The following is a 12911-nucleotide window of genomic DNA, read 5'->3' as shown; positions in this document are numbered from 1 at the left end:
TCTACTGTATATTGCTTTCTTTAAGTCCTCAAAGTCACCCAGTCTAATGGATATATGAAAAATGTATATATGGCCTGGTAGTCACTCAGAGTGAAATTGCAAGCTGTTTATAACAAACATGTACCATCCATAACCAGGTAGTTCAAAGGCAATCATCTTCCATATGCCCCATATGAGGCTGAGATGAGAAGCAATCAAACAGCAGTTAGCACATAAGTCTGATTTTTATTCTTGGAAGGTATATGAAAAACTCAGAAATGAATTCATATGACAGATTAGAACTTCTAAAACGCTCTTAGGTATACATTCTGGCCAGTGGGCCAGGCAGTCCAAACTCATTTTGGTGCAATTTACAAACATGCTTTCCAGGGGGTAAAATAATTCAAACCTGTATTGAGCTGCTTGAGATAAGTGGTAGCAATGTAATATGCCACAATCTGAAATGGCTTTTTTTTCCTCCCCAGAATGGCTAGTATTCTTCTGAAGTATTGCAAGAACTCTAAACTATTGTTAACACTCTGAACACAAAATAGCTACATCTCACCAATGCAGAATTAAAAATGAAATGTGAACTGTAAAAGCTTTAGAAAAAGAAAAATGTAATGATTAACAAAATAATCATTTAAAACCAAAGAGCTATGTATGTTATGCTAGTGTAGTTATACTGGTGCAGTTCCATTGACTTCAAATAAGTTATTCCTGATTTGCACTGGGGCAAATTAAGCACTGATATATTTTTAAAACAGTTTCCTCTTCGTTTACCTTCTAAGTCCTGAGTTTAGTGTTCTTGGCACGATTCACAGATTGCAAGCCAGGCATGTGATCATGACCTTCTGTATAACACAGGCCATAGAACTTCCCTGAATTAATTCCTGTATCACTGATGGTACATGAGATTGATGTGTCAAGTCATTTCATAACAATTAAAAAGGTGGTTGATACACGAATTGATAAATAGTTATTAATTATTAATTTTAAGAAGGTGGTATGTGAATTAATAATGTTTGGAAGTACTGAACTATAGCACATCTTTTAGAAAAATGTGATGATGTCAAGGCCACCTAAAAAACTGCATGGAACTCTCTGTGGTTGGGCAGACAGCATCAATCAAAGAAGTGGAGAAGTATATGATTTTTAACTATTTTGTTGAATGTACAATTTTAGTCTAGGGTGAAATTCACTCCCGTGCTACCTAAGGTCTATGAACATCATAAGTGCTATTTAAGTTCTCAAAATAGGGAGTAAGTGACACTTACAGGTGCACAGGCCTTTTGCTAGTTCCATGAAAAGCAGTGAATTTTACCCTAACTGATCTGAGATTTTAAACCATTTTGCAGTAGAACTTCACTAAGCTTCACTTTATGAAATGTGACACTTTATAATCACACACAAACAGGTGCTCTCCTCAACTCTCAACAAAGATATGTAATAAAGTCTCAGATTACTATCGTATTATTTGCATGAAGTATACCACAGAATATTTACTAACATGAAGGAAAGTATCATTATGAATGATTAAATCTAAACTTCAGCTGACAAAACACTATTCATGAAAAGTACATTTGTGATGCATTTTCCTGGCTTTTGTATTGTTCACTTTTTACTTGCAAATTTCACAATGGGTCTCCCATTCATTACCACAAATGAAGGAGCATTTGTTTGTGGCAGGGGTAGTAAAAAATTATGCTGTGTTATAAAATAACCTAGAAGAGTCATGGTAACTGACACTTTGTTAAATGCTCAGACTGGGAATCACCAAGGGGAATTAGGTGCTGCCACTCCTTGCTTACAGGTGCCCTGCCATTTACTGGAATTCACAACCTCCAAATAGGCATCCAGGCTCCCTAAACAATGCATGATAATTAATTACTAGATTTATGCCCTTCTATTCTATGCAGAACATAGGGTCTTCAACATTGTCTTCTAACTTTAGTGAGCTCTTGTGCAGTTTTAGCTTCTTCCCATGTGAGGACTTTCAGTTTTGCTTCTGTTGTGTATTTCCAAGTTGTCCTTGGTCTACATCATCACCTCTTGCCTTAGGGCTGCCTGTCCAGAGCCTGTCTTGTTATGTTGTTGTGATAAGGTATAACAGGCCCTTTGTGTCTCCCTGCTGGAAAGCCCTGAGGTCCTACTACAACATACCCCAAGAAAGAGCAGTGAAGATGGGTCCTCCAGGCCTGTCTAGAAAGGCTGCACAGACAATTAGAGCCCAGCAGGCTCAGATAAGGGCTGCAAGGCCTGAGCAGGTCAGTTTGTGGCTGGGACCACAGAGATGAAGAAGGGTGCTGTGGCCAAAGGATCTCAACTGGCTGCATTTACTGGTCCTGGGAGTGAGAGGACATGAGAACTGTAACCCTGAGGTAATGGGTGAAGGTAAAGGGACCAGGTGGGAAGAGGCTCAGAGAATGCAGCAGTGACTAACTAAAGGAAGCAGTACATGGCTGCCGTTTACAGGATCCTTGGGTTGGTACCCAGAGTAGTAGATGGGCCTGGGTTCCCCTATGGGCAAAATGGCCTAAGCCCTGAGAAGGGGACCAGACTTGTTTAGAAGGCCAAGCAAAGGGCTAGATTTTGGCTGGAAAAAAAGTTAGAAGCATCAATTTAATTTCCAAGTGGTATTTTTGTTTCAAAACGTCTTCCAAATTTATTTTTCAAAATATTACCAACTATTTAAAAAATGCTCAAGCTAAACATTTATTTAATCTCAAATGTTTTTTACACTTTGATTCACCAATAATTTCATAAAATTTTCGTTTGATTGATCTGAAAATATTTTTAAGAATTGCCAGAGAACAAAAAAAAAATCTGTTGTTAGCACAGCTCTCTCCTATGATGAAGCTGCTTTGGTCAGTATAGTTATAATGGGTTATTCTCAGCAATTAGCTACTCTCATGATATTAGTAAACATTACGTAAACTGTACTATATGCCAGAATGGGAAAAATGACTGTTTATTATTAAAGTTTCAATAATATCTTGGAAGGAGACAAATATAATAGCCAAGTCTGTAATGCACAGTAGCTGATCTTCAGTCTATTGTAGCTATTGAATCTTCATACTGTAAATACATACGTTTCAGGGTAAAGCATCTTATGGTAATCTTTGAAATGTAAAAGATATTGCAAGTTAAAAGAGTTAAGGGGATGAATACATTTTGAACAATGGACATTTTACTGATTGTCTTTCCTAAGTACCTTTATATTATATTTGGATTTTCAAATAAAATGTAGAAGTACATTTAATAGGGTAGTCACAAATGTATCAGAAAATGGAGAATTAAACTATTGTATGTAGTTTTTTTTAAACTGACAATTTAAAATCAGGATAAACAAATAGCTTAGTGGCTAAATATGAACCTGGAGAATGTAAATAAATTTGTTTCCATCTGAGGAATACAAAACTCTTTATACAGACCAGTTTTGGATTAGTTTGCTGAACCTGGCTGTAATTGAAAGCCATTTCATAAACTGCTATCAGGAGATGCCACACTCAGGTGATGAACTTTTGATCTTGAGGCTCCTAATTATTCTTTGCTAAGCCTTGAAGATTTCACTGTGAATGAACTCTGCTGAAGGTCTGTTTAGGGAGAACTTTAAAAGCTTTCAAGAATACCATCCCTGTGGAGCTTAACTACAAATGTACAAATACGAGCAGATTGGAAAAAATGACCTGCAGGTGATGCCATCTTGGAGAATTCTTAATGACAAATCTGAAAGCCTGAATTCTAATGTTTTTATATGCTTGAGAGAGGCCATGTGTGTATGTGTAATAGCTCTATAGTTAAAGTTCCAGAAGCTTCCCTATTTTACATAGATTCCATTCTTATGATCTGATTCTATCATGAGATCTGTGACTTGACTTCAGTAGGGTTTTGTGTGGCCACAAAAGTCTGCCTTCCTGGAGTTGATTGCAGGATTGAGGCCACAAGCTGTGCCTAAAGGTGAATACTTTTGGAAAGGGTTTCCCTTTTTTGGGGGTATGAAGTGAGTGGGAAAAATACTTTTATATTTAAAAAAAAAAAAACCTCTTTCATATTTTTAGCAGCTCTCTAGCCACAACATTTGAGAGTTGAAAAAGCTGAAAATCAGCATGGAAATAGCCCTCATTGCATTTGATTTGACCAATTTATTAGCCTGGCTCATGCAGTGAATATTTTGTATAAGTTTTTGCCAACCTTGTAAAAGTGTGTGACACAGAAAGACTGCCCTTCTCAAACTCATGCCTGGCTAACTCAGCCAGAAAGTGCTAAGTGGGCCCAATTCTCAATTACACAATTGACTAGATCCACAATGTGATTTGGGTATTTTAGTGTCACTTTAGGCATCTAGACCAAAATTTAGATCCTCAAAAATCCCCACTCAGCTGCTGCTTAATCCTATAGACAGCAAAAGTCTCTAGCAACCTAATTTCCATTGATATAGTCACCTGCCAGTGAGCATGCGCACAGCTGCTGCCTAAGGCCTGGTGCTAAACCCTGGTGTTCCTCTGTTTATCCTGCCTGCAGGGCCTGAACCAGAGGAGGTTCTGAGAGGCTGTCTACCAGATCAGGTCCCACATAAAATGCCAGTGGCAGTAGTGCCATCCCTAACCCTGCCACTTATAACTGTTGTTCAGTGACTAGAGCACTCATCTGAGTTAAAATCTCCCCCCATTCCCAACCCCCTCCAATTTGGAACAGGGATTTGAACCCACATCTCAGGAGACTGCCCCAGAGGCTGGACTGTAGGATATTCTGGGGTGGTGAATCTCTCCTGTTGAAGTCATTCTGCTTTGTATAAATAACTAGTCATTGGGCCACTGTCATGGGCTGGCTGGCCTTTTGAGGCAAGTTGGGCTCAGCCTTGCATGTGCCTTATCAGTTATTTTATCATTTATCCCTTATCACTTATCCCTCAGCCTCCTGATGAGTTGGCAACATAAGGGCTACTTTAATGGGACTTAATTAGAAAGGCTGACCCCTGCCCCCAGGTGTGGTGATGAAGAAGGGAGATCACTTCTTAAATAGAGCTGGGAACTCAGTAGAGGAAGGGAGACTCTGGCAGGAGGAACAAGGGGAGTTCCCCTTTGAGAAGAGCCTGAGGAAGTCACACTGAGACACCCCCCACAAGGAGCAGAATAGGCTACTTTGGTGGAGCACTGAGCTAGGGCCTGCAAGGTTAATGGAATAGAAGAGACAATCAGGAGGGGTGGAATACTGGTATTTGGACTCCCAGCAGGGAAAATCCTGGGTTTGCAGCAAAGAATGGGGAAATCCTGCTGAGGAAGAAGCTAGACACGAGAAGTTCTGCAGGGGCAAGGAGAAGGGCCCAAGAAGTAGAGGATTTCAGTGGAACCTGAGAGGATCAAAAGGACTATTAGTTTAGATATTTGATTTTAGATATTGGACTGTAAGTTGACCTATAGTTACCCTGGAAGGGGGGTGAACTGTTGTGTGACTTGGCTGGAGAGCTGAATCAGAGGAGATCCAAAGAAGGAGTCAGGAGACAGTACCTCCTGGGACTGATATTGTGGCCAAGAAAGTGGGAGGGAAAGCCCCATGCAACACTGTATCCAGGCATGGGGCGGGGGACTGCCCTAAAGATGTGGTTGTGCCTTTACTGACACACAGAGTATGAATAACTCTACATGCCCGTGGTCAGAGCTCTCATGTGGAATATGAGAGACTCAAGTTCAAGCCCTTGTTCCGATGAAAGGCTACTTATACCAAAGGGAACGGTTTCAAAAAGCGAGATTGAGACACCTACTCCAAAAGGTACCATAGCTCTCCTGCGAAATGAGAGTTCATATTCCTGCCTCACCTCAGGCAGAGTGGGGATTCAAACCTGGCGCTCTCCCATTGTGGGTGAGTGCGCTACTCACTGGCCTAAAGGTTAGAAGGGGCAGCAATGGTGTCTCCTCTACCTCCTATTTGTTGTTGTTGTAAGAAAGGGCTAAGTGCCTAACTCAAGGGGAGGGTTCACAGCTGTGATATCTCGAGCAGAGAAAAGTGACTCCCTCCCGCTCTGACTGCACTACAGACTTATGTCAACCTAACTATGGAAGTGTCTACGCTGACATTTCACTCCCACTGATGTAAATGCCCTGCTAGCTGACATAATAATTCCATCTCCACAAGTGGTGTAGAGTGAAGGCTGATGTAGTTAGGTCAGCGCAGTGTCAGTGTAGATGCTATGTTGCTTACATCAAGTGTTAGTGGCCTCTGATCTGGTCATCATTGTGAACTCCACTGCTCGGCAGCCCGCTGGCCAGGGAACTGCCCCTCCCCTTTAAAGTTCTGTGGATTTTTGAAATTCCATTGCCTGGTTGCCTGGCTTGGAAAGCACACCTAGCAACTCCAGAGCATGTCAAGTAACTGCCCAGCTGACCATGCCAACTACACACTGCAAATGTGTTTCTGCCTGGAGTAAACAGAAGACCTTCTGTTCCTGTTGGATCCTGTTGGATCTCCTGGTCTGTGGGGAGAAAAGGCTTCACAGGCACAGCTCCGATCCAGCTATAAAAACTTTTACATCTATGAGCAGATCGCTCAGGGCATGGAGGAGACAGGACATAGGAGGGACCAGCAGCAGTGCTGCGTAACAGCCAAACAGCTGCGGCAGGCATACCAAAAGGCAAAGGAGGCTAACAATCGTTCTGGTGTGGAGCTGCAGACCTGCTGCTTTTACAAAGATCTGCATGCCATCCTCTAACGAGATCCCACCATCACCCCCAAAGCCCCATGGCTACTTCGGGGGACCTCGAGTTGGCTGCCTTTGCTGCGAACAATGAGGAGATGTTGGATGAGGAGGAGTATGGGGGACAGGCAACCATGGAATCTAGTGGTGCAATGAGCCAGGACATGTTTTTGACTCCAGCCAGTCCCTACAGTCCAGCATGGGCGAGCCTGATGCAGGGGAAAGAAACTCTAGCAAGTATGCAATTTGCTTTGAAATTACAGGGATAGAAACCACAAAGTAACAGGACAATCTGGTGATTTACTCTTGTTTTACTTCTGCTAGAAGAGGCAGTGAAACAACCAATAGAGAGAGATTTGCTATCTGCTTATCATCCCCTCTGGAGTTAGGTAGCGGGGGCCCAGCGGAACACTCTTTATATACACTGGGATGTCCTGTGAATCCTCCATAGAGATCTTGATGAAACTTTCCTGCAGGTAGTCTGCAATCCTCTGACAAAGGCTCCTGGGGAGAGCTGCCTTGTTTCTTCTGCCATGATAGGGCACTTTCCCACACCACACCGCAGTTACTTCAGTGGAAACCATTGCAGCACACAAGCAAGCAGCATCTGGTCCTGGGCAGCAGCCAAATGTATGCAGGAGCTGTTTCCTTTAAGCCTCCATTACCTTCAGGAGTGAGATATTAGCTAAAATCACCACTATCTGTGGAAGATAGTGTCAGTATTCAGTTCAACTGCCCTGTACATATATGCTCATGCCCATGAGCTATCCCTCCTCAATTCCCCAATTTGTCCCCCACTCCAGGACCATATGCACCATGGCTGGTGCTATGGCTGCTGTCATGCTGTATAAATCCCAAGGAGAGGCAAGAATGTCGTTCTCACAATTTGTGTGGATCAAGAGGAGTGAGTTCAGTACCCTAAGTTTTGATTTATCTCATGAATACACTGACAATAGTACCTCTGTATACTGTATTTTCAGCAGCTGTAAATGTGTCCTTGAGGATCTTTCCATCCAAACCAGCGGAATGGCTGAGCTAAATAAGGAGAAGGACGAGGACTCAGGATGACATGTTCTAAGAGATCCTGCAAGCCTCTGCTGCTTCACATAACAAGCACAGGTCTTGGAGGATTACCTTTTCAGACAGCATGGACAGGGATAGAGTGAAGAGGAACAGAGTGGAGAAAGGTGCAGGAAAAGGAGAGGGATGTGCAGCAGGAAATACTTGTATTAATCCACCTCCCTGAGAGGTGGTAACTATATCAGCAGGAAAAGCTCTCCCATCAACATAGCACCATGTACGGGTGGGGAAGTGATATAACTATATCACTCAGGAGTGTAGATTTTTCACACCCCAGAGTGATATAGTTATACCAATAAAGGTCTGTAGTGTAGACCTTGCCATAGGCTCCTAAGCCCCTTTGAGGGGTGGTACGTAGACCACGCCCCCTCTCCTCAGTACTTATTAATTAGCTTAGGTGGCTCCCCACCTAGCATGTTGGCTTTTGTGGATTCCATTCTTGTGTGTCTAACTCTCCCCATGCATTGTAGGGACTCTGGGCACCTAAATTGGGGCTGTGGATTCCAGTAGGCAGCAGAGGACCTGAAGTTAGACACTGCCAAATCTGAACAAAGTCCTCTGTGCAGATTTGGCTTTATGTCTCCTTTGTCTGCTCTGACTGCATAAAGAGAGCTTCAGTCAGTAGAAATGTCCCCCAAAAATACAACTTGTGCAAGAGACCTCCCCAGCCAGTTTAGCACTGTCATAAAGGGCTCTACACTGGTTCTGCTCCCAGCCCACAGTGTAGTGAGTGGATCAGGGGCATTGCAAGAGTGAAGTACACTGTGGCTAATCTCTGCTTTTTAGAACAGAGAACGTTGGGAACAGAGTGTAAGTTAAAGAAGATAGTTCGCCCTGGATTCCTCCTGCTTGTAACTGAAATGTGTGATTAATAGTGATTTTTTTTCTTTCTCTAGTTCCCTGAGCCAGAAACTTCTAAACAAGAGAAACTCCCTTCCCTCCTCTCGCGTCCCCACTACAAAAGCCAGCTGCTGCCAACCAGAAACTTGAAAGGCAAATGCTATATGCTGCTGAGGCTTAGGGAACCATTTCAGAAGGAGAGGTAAGAGGTGACACTGGAATGAAGACATACAGTGGGAGAAGATGAGATTGGCACCACCTTAGGTGACTGAGGGCATGCCACATAGCATCCACCATCACAGATATCCCCATCTAAACACAGAAGAATTTTATTTCTCAATTCTGGAACAACGTCTAAATCATGCGATGCTCCTGATGCTGCAGAAATTGCCAGTGAGGGCCCAAAACTGCTTTCCAAAGCAGAAATGAGCTGCACTAGAACTGCAGGTGCTAAGTATCTCTGAAAAATCATGTTGCTGTTATCTAAGTGCCTAATGTTAGGCACCCACTTTTGACAAATTTGGCTAAAGAGGCCACAAAAACATTGCTAAACATGCAGGATTGCTGTGCTTTGACATGAGCTTTTTTTTATGCTATTTTAAAAAACCATTTTACTGTTCTACCACTGTGTGATAAGAATGTGATGTGCTCTGCATTAATAGAAGCCCATGTAGAAAATTTACTTTGCCCACTCTAGTATATTATATATTTTAAATGCCAACTGTGATCTAAATGTTTCTCAAATTAGCTGTGCTACTCTAATGCTGTTATTGAGGAATTCAGAGTGGTGAGATGGCCTTTGTTGCATAATAGACTCATAGACTATTAGGTCAGAAGGGACCATTATGATAATTTAATCTGACCTCCTGCACAATGCAGGCCACAGAACTTCACCCACCCACTCCTATAATAGATCCCTAACCTAAGATTGAGTTCTTGAAGTCCTCAAATAATGATTTAAAGACTTCAAGGTACAGGGAATCCACCAGCAAGTGACCCATGTCTCATGCTACAGAGGAAGGCAAAAAAACCCCAGAGCCTATGTCAATCTGCCCTGGGGGAAAATTCCTTCCCGACCCTAAATATAGCGATCAGCTAAATCCTGAGCATGTGGGCAAGACTCACCAACCAGACACCTGGAAAGAATTCTCTGTAGTAACTCAGAACCCACCCCATCTAACATCTCATCACAGGCCATTGGGCATATTTACTGTGAGTAGTCAAAGATCAGTCAGTTGCCAAATTAAGCTGTCCCATCATACCATCCCCTCCCTGAACTCAGTTATCAAGCTCAGTCTTGAAGCCAGCTAGGTTTTTTGCCCCCATTGCTCTCCTTGGAAGGCTGTTCCAGAACTTCACTCCCCTGATGGTTAGAAACCTTTGTCTAATTTCAAGTCTAAACTTCCTGATGGCCAGTTTATATCCCTTTGTTCTTGTGTCCACATTGGGATTAAACTGAAATAATTCCTCTCCCTCCCTAGTATTTATCCATCTGAGGTATTTATAGAAAGCAATCATATCTCCCTTCAGCCTTCTTTTAGTTAAGCTAAACAAGCCAAGCTCTTTGAGTCTCCTCTTATAAGGCAGGTTTTCCATTAATGAATATTATGGGAACTTAAACACACCTGCTCTTTGTGTAAAATGTGAAAATAATCAATAAAGATGTCTTTTTTTACCATTCAACGTCTATAGCATAAGCCCAGCTTACACTGCAGCAGTCTGATCCTACAGCTTTAACTCATGGCATCAATCCCCTTTAAGTCACATAAGTAAGGACTGCAGGATTGGGCTCCTGCTTTCCAAGCTTATGGTGAGTCTCATGATTAACAGCTTCTGACTCTGTATTTATTATTGGTGATGTTGTCATGAACAAGTCCTCTACATTATGGAAAGGACCTAACACTAAGAAGCTCAATACAGACCTCAACAAATCCCACACATCCCCAAAGCTGTGACTGTTCTTTGAATTTCTTAGTGGAAATTAGATGTCTCTAATATAGGTTTCTTTCATTATGAACAGAGCATTCATGGAGGATGTCTCACATGGGAGATCAAAGCTGCAATTCCAAAAATGATTGCTGAAAGCCGTCTTAGAAGAATTGGGGTTCAAACTGTATTTGCTGATCCGATTTAAAACAGTTTTAACCAATTCAGTTTAAATTGGTTTAGCAAGCAGGGTGTGTTCAGAGCCAGGTGTCCTGTCACTTTACATCAGGGCCTAGAAAAATCTAGTTTATGGAAATGACAGAATAAATGTAGGTGCCAAGTTTTCTAAACATGGATTCCAAGGTGTATCACTGAGTGTTATTTATAAATGTAGTGAATTGAATGTATTAAGCAATTAAGCAAAAACTATGCAATTCAAAATAAATAAAGCCCATGTGGAATAAGTGAGGCACAACTGTCTTTTAAGTACATTTTTATAATGGTCATAACCAGTGCCACATTGTTGACTAAGAATTAATTATGTCTGTGTCCCCAGCTCTGTTTTTTTGGGAGAACACTTTGATTAACTAATATACTATTGTGCATGTGTGCTATACTATCATAGTGTATAGTATTATATTACAGTATAGTATTATATAGTGTATAGTATACACTATTATAGTGTATACTATTGTGCATGTGTGAACAGGCACTTGTTTCACACTTGTAGACAACGATATTGGACATGTCACTGCTTAGTGAAGTGGCGGATGGGAGAATTTGGAGTAAAAGAGAGAGAACTGTTGCCATCATCCTTTGTGTGCTGCACTCAGGATAAGAGTTGATTCAATAATTCCACAGGAGTCAAGACACAGTTGGATTTCATAAGTATACAGCTTAACAGTTCCTATATATTATGAAAGACTGCTTCTGCCCTTTGACTCACCCACATTCCCTATTATTTCTCCACTTGTCTAACCCCCACATGCACTCTGCTAATTTTCCCACTCTCCTATTTGCCATTTCAATGCATTTAGCCATTTGTGTTTCAGTTTTTAATTTACTCATACTTCCACTGCTCAATCTTTCTGTCTCAGTAATTTTCATCCTGCTACCTTATTCCCATTTTAGCTCCCACTCTCTCTTTCAATGCCTTTTCATGCTGATTTTACTTAATACAATATAAGTACAATGAGGTTGTTCACAGAAATAAAAGCCATTTTTCATGGAGCAAAACTGCAAATCTTACAGGGCAGCATTATATTTCATAAACACACTTTTAATGACCCACAAAGGTAATGAATTTCCATTCACTTTTTAGTTTGTTGGAGCTCATAATGAGGTATACAGTCCTTTTTTTGGCATAGTCTTCCAGTGTCAGTACAACTTCATTTCAGGTTTGCCTGTAAAAATACCTATGAGAGAGCGGAGACTGGTAGAGAGGGAGAAGAAATGGTGTTGGCTTCCTGAGTCCAGCTCTTAACACATCCTCATACTGAAACTGATCATTTCCACATCTCTCTGCTCTTTTTATATACCTGAGAAATAAACAAACATGGCAGCAAATTTAAATTTCACATTTTTGGTGGCAGTCAAGTTCACATTAAGTGTGAAATCTGTGATCCTTTGGAAAATAATATAACCCTAAGTGAAAAATAAATACCCTCTGAAGGGGTCTACAGGCCTGTCCAAATATAAAAAAGGCCTACAACCCTTTTATTCCCCCGGTTGGGTCAATAGGCATATGTAACTAAACTGAGAGAGGTTACGTGATTGGGAACAAATTCAGTAGGAACTCGATACACTCCAAAGTCCAGTGGATGTGCAAAAAAGAGGAAAGTAAGGAAGTTGGTAACAGAATGGGGAAAATCTGGGTGCAAACAGTGAAGGAACTTTGTTCTAGTAATCCCACAGTGGATGGACTTTGTTTTGTGTGCTATTTTCACTGGGCCAGTGGGAGCAGCCTGTGAAATATATGCTTAAGAATATATGCTTTGTGGACTATAGCATATATATGCTATATGCTAGTGGCCTGTGTTTGGACATAGGCCTTGTGCAAAACATTGATTCTGAAAGAGGCCGGTACTATTGCTACAGTTCAGATAACTGAAGGCAGTTTCTTAACATTGTATCTCAGTTAGCAATGTGTTAAAAGTGTTATTGGGTTTCATGTTTTAGCACCTATTACGTTTTGATTAGGTTTCCCCTGGATACTTGGTTTTAATAGAATTTGAGGAATTAAAAATGGCTTCACAAATCATTTTTTAATCTGGTGAAGTAAGCAGGGAATGAAAAACATCCCACTGTCATCTCTGAGTGTTTCAGGAAAGTTGCAAATAAAGGACATAAATCATTGGCTGGTTCACACTTCATCAACTGCCTAACAACCTGT

General features: G+C 41.4%; 1 long non-coding RNA gene across 2 annotated transcripts; it reads left to right on the top strand.

Annotated features, from left to right (window-relative positions):
- The first annotated feature begins 2266 nt into the window (after nt 1-2266).
- On the top strand, nt 2267-10984 carry LOC137163665 (uncharacterized). 2 transcript variants are annotated; one of them, XR_010922770.1, is made up of 3 exons: nt 2267-2360; nt 8650-8795; nt 10614-10984. It is a non-coding gene; the product is annotated as an uncharacterized lncRNA (long non-coding RNA). The 2 variants fall into 2 exon arrangements; XR_010922769.1 differs by lacking the exon at nt 2267-2360 and adding an exon at nt 3560-3674.
- Nucleotides 10985-12911: the final 1927 nt, after the last annotated feature.

The sequence above is a fragment of the Emydura macquarii genome, unplaced genomic scaffold (assembly GCF_026122565.2).
Source record: "Emydura macquarii macquarii isolate MOO-44397 ecotype Brisbane River unplaced genomic scaffold, CSIRO-AGI_Emac_v2 contig_2636, whole genome shotgun sequence".
NCBI lineage: Eukaryota > Metazoa > Chordata > Testudines > Chelidae > Emydura > Emydura macquarii.
This window is presented reverse-complemented; position numbering and strand designations above follow the sequence as displayed.